The sequence below is a fragment of the Spermophilus citellus genome (assembly GCF_964194105.1).
Source record: "Spermophilus citellus genome assembly, chromosome: 15".
Lineage (NCBI taxonomy): Eukaryota > Metazoa > Chordata > Mammalia > Rodentia > Sciuridae > Spermophilus > Spermophilus citellus.
The window spans coordinates 74,960,884-74,970,997 of NC_138195.1; positions in this window are offsets into that span (position 1 = coordinate 74,960,884).

A 10,114-nucleotide genomic window follows, 5' to 3' on the forward strand; every position below is an offset into this window, starting at 1 on the left:
CAGATACCACCCAATAAAAATAGAGCCCAACTGTTGCTTAAGCTTGCCCTTTTAAGTTGATTTCTCCATGTTGATTTCTGTGAATTCTTGTTATCTATAATAAATACACATTGTATTAGCAGGAAAGAGAGTTTCATTCATGGAGTGCTCAAAACAATCCATATGTATGTATAGTGGGCCAGTTAGACAAGAATTATAAGACACCTCTAAATTTGTGAGGTTTGCTTTGTTTTCTTTCCTTCTCTATTTTCTTATTTTGGAAATTATTATACCTTATTCTGTTATGTAGTTGTTATTTCATGTTCAACACACAAAATAAGCTATAATTACCAATATTAAACTTGCCTGCTAGTCCAGATATTTTCCTGACTCTTCGATTTGTAAGGTCTAATTAGAAGCAATAACCTTCTTCCCTAAAGGGATTTCCTCTACTCACTAGAGACTCAGTTGCAACAACTTGCTTGACTAGCTTTGTAACTTTACAAGAGTCTGGGGAGTTAACTCTCCCTCAAACATGCTGTATTATTGTGTGATTAGAGTATTTTCAGACTTGTCCACACTCTTAGGCAGTAACAGAAACAGGCTCCCGCTGCCCTCTCCAGTCCTGAGTCTATATCCACTTCCATTGTTGGGATATGCAGGAAAATTCAACACACTTAATAGGAAACCTCTAAAGGACATCCTTGCAATATAAATGCATTGAATTCCATGAAGCATTGCCTACAGATTACACATGAGCAGCTTAAATTCATCATCAAAAAGACAAATCCTACAAGAGGAAAGAGAAAATATTAAATCATAGGAAACATGTAGACCCTTAAGAAAAACTGGAGCACAGATTGACTAAGAAATAAAGAGAGTTTATTTGGGGCTGGTCAGAGTTTGGGGGACACAAATTTCAGGTAGACTGCAATGTGCTCCAGGGTCTTACAGATTTCGAACAAATTTTAAAGGCAAAAACCACAAGTGAGGATAGCATCAGTTTGTCAAGAGTTTAGATGCCTGTAGGCTGAGTAGCATGCTGTCTTGCAAAACCATATTCTGTGACTTAAAGGATATGCATTCAGACGTTCTCATAAAGGGATGTGGGAAAGGACAAGGACAAAAAAAATCTTGGGAAAGGAAGGGAGTTAGTGGCAAGATGACCCTGGTGGCTGTCAGTAGGATTGGAATGTCCTGCTCTTGAAAACTAGAGCTCTTGGTTTATAAACTGTAGGATGCCTGCAAGTTGCCCAGAGTCAAAAGTTTATATGGGGGCAGATGCAACTAAAGGCTGGTCTCTCATGTCCTCTCAGCCTTGAGAGGGGGACTTCCATCCACTTTTACCTGTTCAATTGAAAAATTTCTACTAAAAATATATCTATAAATCCAAAGTTTATACCCAAGGCTACCAAATAAGATGTTACTGTAAAGGAAAGACAAATCAAAGAGTAGTAGGTCCTTCCCATATATTTTTAGTGAGGGATTTTCATTTGTTGGACAGGAGACTTTTTAGAGTTGAGCAAATCAAGTAGTTTCTCTGAAGAGCAGAGAAGTTACAAAGGTCTCCTGCAGATCTCTTTTGCTCTTGTGAGACTGTGGCTGTCCGTGGGTGCTATAGCTCCTGCGTTCCATAATCTGCTCCTATTTCTGTGATGCTCTTATCTTAGAGAATCTACTTTTCCTTACAGAATAGTAGGTTAGACCAAGGTAATCATTAAGGCTCCCTCTCTTGGTGTTTCATAAAATGGTATCATTGTTGAACTATCTTCATTACTTTTGCTATAGCTGTGAACACTGTGTACTGTATTTGCCTAATATTTTTCTCTAAACCAGCTCATTTAAAAACAGTCTTAAAATGCCACATAAGTTTCCCTTAGATAATGCTTATGAGAAATAGGTTTGATGAGCTGTTTTAACTTTTATAAAAATGCACATTGAAATAGATATTTTAAAAGTAACATAGACCTCTTCCAATTATTTCATGTGTCACATTAATCTGCCCCACAGCAGTTAAAAATAAAACAACTAAATCCTATAGTCAGAATGTTAATTTTGGAAAAGATTTTTTAATGTTTTCCATAGCATTTTTAAAGTAAAAATGCAAATGTTCTGATTATAATGCAGAGAAGAGATATCTGTTCAAGTTTTTTTTTTTTTTTTGTCTTTTTTTCCCTTCTGGCAGACCTACAAATTATTGAAACTAATTTCTTGTATGAAGGCGAGACTCTCTGAACTTTATACTGCCTTACAAGAGTGAATAACAGGAATTTTAACCTCTCCTTTTCACCATTGTTTTTTAGGAAGACTTAGAAGGAGAATTACCAACTATCTACTCCAGATTAAACAACAAAAACCATATGATACTTCTGATCGAAGTTTTACAAATTGAAGAAGAATAAACAAAAGAAAGAAACACATACACTAATACCCAGGGACACTTAATGAAATTGTTTCCTCAACCATAGCTTTGCAGAGCTCATGAGTTGCTATATAATAAATCCTTTCTCTAGAAGGGTCCACCTCCAATTATCTGAGGTAACAAGAACATTTACTGTGATAATTAAAGTTAATTGCCTTTACTTTGAGATCAAAAACAAACATTATCTACTATGCTTACATCTTCCAATTTCCATTAGCCACTCTCTAAAATTGTCATCTAATCATTGGACCCATGGTTACATGGGAAGGAATTTCAACTTGTTGCACCTGAGTGAAGACTGGTCACCTACCTCAAAGCCAGCAGAACTGATCCTGGGGGTTGGAGAGCTGAACTTCATGAGGGGATTGAGAATAGCTTTTCTATAATGAATTCACAGTTTTTCAGAGACCAAATACATAGAACTCTAAGGGAGGAAATATTAGAACTATTGGTGACAATAACTTTCTAACTAAAAAATATAAATCTTGGTTTTAACTCAGCCACCTGGCATATTGAGTTTAATCTGCCTATAGAACTATGCATGAAATGTGTATCTGACTTTAGCAAAGGTGGTGAACATCTGAAACCCATATCCAAAAGGTAATTAATGTTGAATATGTGGCTCAGTTTTCTATAGCAAAGCAAAATACTAGCATATTACAGCCTGAGACAGATTTTTAAAGGCAAATGAATAGAATACTGTTTATATGATTACTAAATATCCAGGAAGAAAAAGACAGAAGGATGTCAGAGAACTATATTAAATTACATCAGATTCCCAATTCAAAGGTAGCTGGATGATGGTCACATTCCCTTAAAGAAGGGCTCTAGCTTTCCTAAAGTGCCAGTAACATTTTGAAGATAATGAAATTTTTAGTAATTATTTAATGGATAGCCAATGGACACAGAGGATATTGGGGAAGTTTTCATTGGTCAGAACCAGAACTCTTGTTTAGAAATTCAGAGCTGATAATCTTAATGTATGGTTGTGAAAGAAACTTCAGAGAGCATTTACTTATCTTAAAGATAAGGAAACAGAATCCTGTTGAGTTTTGGCCAATTGTGTTCCCATGGGTTGGTTGTACCCAGACAGAAAAATTGATTGACTTCCTTAGAACATGCTACAGAAACGACAGTCACTTTCAACTATTAGAAAAGAAACTCATGCAGTTGCTTTGGCTCTGTGGGTCTTGCTGTCCCTAAAGATACACATTTTGCAGAGCAGTCTGGTCTTTTTATTGGTCACTTGAAGATAAAAATAACAGAATCTCCAATAGTTGAGGACATAATTTGAGCACAAAATTAACTTTATTTGCATGCTGGTCTTCCGAAGAAACTCAAGAACCAGAGCATTAAATTAGAAATTTATGATGTGATTCTCATTTTTAAACAATATGCGTACATGTTTATTAGTGTGTTTTCATGAAGTCTTACCTGTTCAATAATTTCTAGATGCATATATAGAATAGGAAATAGTCCAAATAAGAAAGTTCAAGCATAGTTAAAGTAAGACACATTCTTGTGTTCTTAACCTCTTTGCATTATAAAAAAGCTCTGTTGAAGTACACGCTTGAAAACTCTGTTCCTTTTGGACTCTGCTTCAACTAGTATTCATCTATCAACACATCCAGACAAGTTGCTAGATTCCCTGTCTATCTTAGCAATGCAAACCACCACACCATGAATTGCTTTCTTTCTACAGAAAAGTTTACTTATGGTGATCATTCAATAAAAATAAGAAAAGTACTCCAGGTAAACCTCACATTATATGTGACTTGAAACCTGCATTCCAGCATCAAGACTGGATGTGACAAATACACTTTGGAAGAATGAAGCTCTCTGCAAAATTCCCTGGAGGATAATAAAACTCTGGGAGATAGGATAGTGTGTACATGAGATGATGGATCTGTGACCTGCAAGGCAGACTCTATAAATTTTGGCCATAATACCACCACAGGAGCAGTTCTCCTTCCCTAATGAGCTTGGTGCCCTCTAATGAAATGGCTGGTCCTGCCAGCCCATCAGGTAGCATGAGGTCCTTAAAAATGTAGTTGATAAAATGGAAGAAACCTACCCATGGGACTGAAAAATCTGCTGTGAAAGGACAAAAGGACACATTTGAGGGGAAAAAAAACTCAAAAGACTGTTAAGGAAGAGAAAAGAGAAACTGTCACTGGGGACTGTGAAAATGAGGTAGAGTTGCTAGAACTCCTTAAAAAATTGCATATGTGGTGAGGGATATGTTCATTAATTTGGGCTGGAAAATAATTACACAATCATCACATTGTACTCCTTGAATATATTCAATCTTTTTCATTAAATATGTTAAAATTTTAAAAAGTACTTAACTTGAAACACAGAGAATTCATATTTATAACTGGTTATTTTTAACAGAGGTATAGATTCCAACTTCCTGGTTATGAAAATACTAGATGAATATTTACATTTCAGTCAGCATTTATTTGATCTTACCTAAGGATAATGAGTAAAAAAAAAATTCAAAATAACTCTCTAAAACTTTTATATTTTTAACAGATAAATGAATTAGATATCCTCAATATACCTCATGTTATCTCTATATTTTAAATTTTAGAATATTCACAAGTGAAGTTTTACTATGTGTAAGACATACATAATTACATCAAGAACAATAAAACTGAGCCTGTATCCCTGTTATCCAATTAGAAAATGAACACCACCAAAACAACGCAGTGTCCCATGTTCCTCTCCCTAATTTTGTCTAAGTTCCCACTTGAACTTTGTATTTGCTTCCTAACTTAAGAATTGCATTTGATATCATATGTGCATATCACTATATTTTATTCTCTTTATGAAATATGGATGTGTGAAATATTTTACTTTGGGTATACTTAAATAATAGATTCTTTAGCTTTCCGTTTTTTGAATGCAGATGGAATTGTGTTATTTTATCACTTTATTACTCAGCATTTTATGACCGGATTACATCCTTGGTGACACATGCAAAGGTTGTTGGTCATTTTCACACCCTGAATAGAATTTATATGAGTGGGCCTCAGTGCATTTATCTGCTTGCCTGGTGTTCCCTGATGAACACCTAGCTTAATCCCAGTGTTTTTGTTCTGCCGAGTTTTTTCTCTGTTGTATGTATGTGTGTGTGCATGTAGGTGCTTTATAAACTGTAAATGTTTCCAGGAGTACATGCTAAGACCTTCCCTAGCATAAATACCCAGTGGTATAACTACCAAAATGTAAGATATGCATATTTTCAATTTTAATAGATAATACCTAATTACTTTCCCAACCTGTACATAAAATTTAATATACTCCTAAGCAATATATGAGAATTACTATTTTTCTTCCTTTTTGCTAGATTTGATGTTTAACTTTTTACTTTTTTTCCAAACTGATGCATGCAAAATGATGTTGTTTTGATTTTTGATTAATTCTTTTCCTAATCACTAATGAGTTTACGCAATTTATTTTATTTTACTCAACTTACTCATCATCTGCATATATTTTTAAATTCTTGTTCATGCATGTAGCTGTTTCATGTTCAGGTGTGTAGCTGAATACAGCTTCTTGGTGAGAAGGCTGTGTTTTCTTCTCTTGGCTTGGAGCTTGGTGATTGAACATATTTTGGCACATGTGAAGTGAGCCAAAGTCATGTGAGTGGTGACCTTGAAATGTGCTTGTATATTGTTCAACCTGGTTTGCTTATCAGAAACATGTAATAAATCTTGTCATCTAGCGAGACAAGTTATTTTATTTTATTCTTCTTTATCAGAATTAGCTTAGTTATTTTTGGCAATTTGCTTTCTAATATACATTTTGATTGTTTTTCATTCCTATTTCCCTACTGTGCTACTTGACACAGATATACCAAAAGTCATGGAACACATATTTGCTGTAAAGAGTGAAATTCAACAAATTAGAATCATTTCATTTCTGATCCATTACTAGGGCCTAAAGATTCCTACTGACAAGGAGAAATTCTATCACCTCAAGAAGCTCACAGTCCACTAGTTGCGGATGAACAAATATATGATATTATAGTGAGGGGCCCAGCATGAAATTGAGCTTGTTGTCATTGCTAATTTTTTTAAAATTTTTTCCTTTAGCTAAATTGTTAATAGAAATTTGGCTTGGTCATTTGAAAACTACAGTCACAACCTCCATTTGCAGTTTTGAGTGGTCATCCTGATTCCATAAGGCTGATAGACATCAATGAGAATATCTGCTGCCTGGCATGCAGACAAATAATACTGTGGTACAGAAAATGGAGTCTAAGCAGCCCTTTAATGCCGAGGTTTAAGAAGCAGGAACACTGAGACAAGGTAGTAAAGTCCTTGCCCTTGGTGTTTAAGGTTCAAAAAGAAAAGACTGGGTGTCGAGGAAAGGTAAAGAAAAGGGGAGGTGTTTGGGGTTCTGATGTCATACAGACAAAACCTGAACTTGGTGGTAACCCCTGTTCCTATTGGTGCAATAAGTTGGCTGGAGAATGGGGGTGAACTTCTCTGAGTAGACACTGAACTGATAAGGTCAATACTGGAGCATGAAAGGATAAGACAAGATGACTTAGATAGGCCCTGATCCCTACAGTATTTGTCATTAAGAATCCCCCCTTATACTCACAGTTAACTGCCCAAGGCACTGCTTGAAAATACATCTTCCTGATAGATTTGTGCACATAAATTGCCTAATCCAGCTGTGTCTCAACAGTCAGCACTCCCTAGAACCAGACATCAGGAGAGGTTACTGATTGGTCTTCTAGACACTAAACAACCTGACCACTCAGCATGGATCATGGAAAAAACAGCAAGGACTACTCCATGAACACAGAGAAGAGCAGACAAGAACTAAGGAAAAAGAAAGAATTTTTGAGGTGCAGAAATTCTCAGCAAAAGAGTAACCTAGCATAAACTCAGTGGCAGAACGGGAGTAAAATTGGAAGTATTTAGCAAGAGTAGTGTAATATGAAACTGAGAAGGTAAAACAGTGAAGTTTTGAAGTTTTTCTATGCTGTGCAAGGGCAAGCTGTTGAAGAGTTTTGCATGGGGACATGAACATTCATATATGCTTTTGAGAAAGTCTATTTTGATAATGGTTAAGAGAATGAATTAGAATGAGGGATAGTGTGGTAGGCTGAATAATGATCCACAGAAATATCCCTATCCCAATCCCCTGAACCTATGAATATGATAACTTAAATGGCAAAAAAAAAAAAACCCCACAAAATCTTGGCAGAGGTTGCTAAGGAATTGGTGGTGGAGAAACAGTCCTGGATTACTCAAGATGGCAGAAGAGGATATCAGAGCGAGGCCGTGTGAGGAGAGAACTCACCTCACTGTGGATGGTGGAAGAGGGATATGAGCCAAGAAATATGGGCAGCCTGGAGAAACTGGAATAGTCAAGGGTACAGATCCAGCCCATGGGCTAAAAACAAGGAAGAAAACACCCCTACATGTACCTTATTTTTAGCCCTGCAAGGACCATGTAGGATCTTTAATCTACAGAACTATAAGAAAATTATTTTGCATTGTTTTAAGCCACAAAGTTTGTGGTTATTTTTTAGAACAGCCATACATAACTAATATAGATGGTTAAACTGCTGGCAGAAAGATAAATGAGGAAGCTACTCTAATCCATACCAAAGAAAATATTTTGTGGAAAAGTGGTCATTCATTTTGACAAATGTATGGTGTCCCTAGAAAGAGTAAATACAGACAGAATTCGCCCTAATGATTAAATTTCCCAGAAGGACATGAAATATAATTTGCTTTGAACAAAGATGAATTGCCGATTTGCAGTCAATATCTTTCAATGAAGAACAATGCCCTTTTATATCCAGAATAAATGGGACGGCACCATAAAAGATGACAAGCTCTCTGACCCTTGAGGTCTAGAAGAAAACTCATTTTAATTAAATCAGCAATTTACCAATATATTAAGAATATAACTCTTTTAATTAGCTATTAAGCAATGTCATGGCATTATTAATAATTGACTCTAAAGAATAATGTTTTTTCATGGCTTGACTTTAATGGTTCTACCATATGTCTTCTTATGTCATGGATCATGGGTCATGAGCTGCCAATTACGTTCTTCCAATGACTTTTTAATTGATTGAATTTGTAAATTCTAAGCAAAGAAATATAATGGAGTTTAGAATTTCTGAAAACTTGGATTCAAATCCTGGTTTAATGATGGAGTGGCTGTGTGGTCTCAGGTCAGTCACTAAAAGCCTGCTGTATATTTTCTCATTGGTAAAATAAGAAAAACAATAGCAATTGTCTTGTAGTGTCTTGTAAGTATTAAATGAGATGATTATTTCAAGTATTTGGTGTGATATATATAGCACCTGTAATAAACTTTTAGTAAAAGTGGTTATTATCACTGTAATATTTATTACTTACATGCACAAGCCCACAAGGAGGCATTAGGAGGCAGATGGGACATATGAGAATCATGTTATGAGTTTTGTATTGTATTTATGTGGAGTATGGCTTTATTTCTAGAAAAATTTACGTTCCTTCATGATGAAGTGGCAGAAAATGGTTTGCTAGGGTAGCAGAGAAAAGTGGATTAAGTTCTTGACATATCTGTACATATGTGAAGTAAGGGGAGAAAGATTTATACAAATGTCTAAAATTTGAACCCTAAATTGAAAGACAGTAAATATTTCTGAGTGTCAAGATAAAGAGAAGAATTTAAGTTGGAAAATTATAATGCTATTAAATGGGGAGTAGAGGCTAGTTTGAACAAAATATAGAAAATTCTTAGGAGAGGGAATATCAAATTACTAGATATCAGAAGGGAATAAATATTTCACTAGGTGTGCATTTTGCTTAGTGTGTAGTGAGAACTCCTTGGTCAATCTAGCACACTATAATCTAGCACACTAATCTGATGGTCTTTCTTTCTACCATGCACAGGTGGAAACAAAGTAAGATGTTGCATGTTCATTGATTAGCAAATAGAAAAAAAATGTAATTCATACACATGTGAGCTAATCTGATCTTGAAATAGCACTACATTGTTTTTAACTCCAGGATGGAAGAGGGAACTAAATCTAAAGACATTAAAAATTCAAAAAAATTCATCAATGAAAGATTTGGCAAAGTTACTATTATAATTAGTAGAAAAGTATTTAATATCATAACAATGAAAACTAGTTAGCTATTATAAATAGCAAGGAAATTCCATCTGAATTTACTGACATGTAAAGAAATTTGTCACTTACTATTGAGAGAAGAAAAGAAAAATGCAAAAGAGTGTGTTTTATATGGCATCAATATAAAGACAATTATGTAAACATTTTAATAAAGATTGTTTATGGGAGTAAAGATGAGGAGGAGAATGCTGCCATTTTTAATTTCATAATAATGTACTACTTGACTTTTTTTACAGCAAACATATTATTTTAACCATAGCAAATTAAATATGAAACATTAATGAGGTTTGTAAATTAGTTTATCAGAAAGATCATAAATATCTAACTCCCCTAGAAGGCTAAGTCATTTACACAAACCAAACCTCAATAATTATTTGTTAAATGAATGAATGACTGAAATATACCCACAGGACTCTGAAATAATGAAGACAAATTTTAAATTATTCTTGATCATAGGGACTGTGAATTGATCTTCCAAGTCCAATTCCATGCAAATTATCAGAAGAGATTGTAGTCAATACCTTAGTTTTTCTACCTGTAAAATGGGAATTACTCTTTCC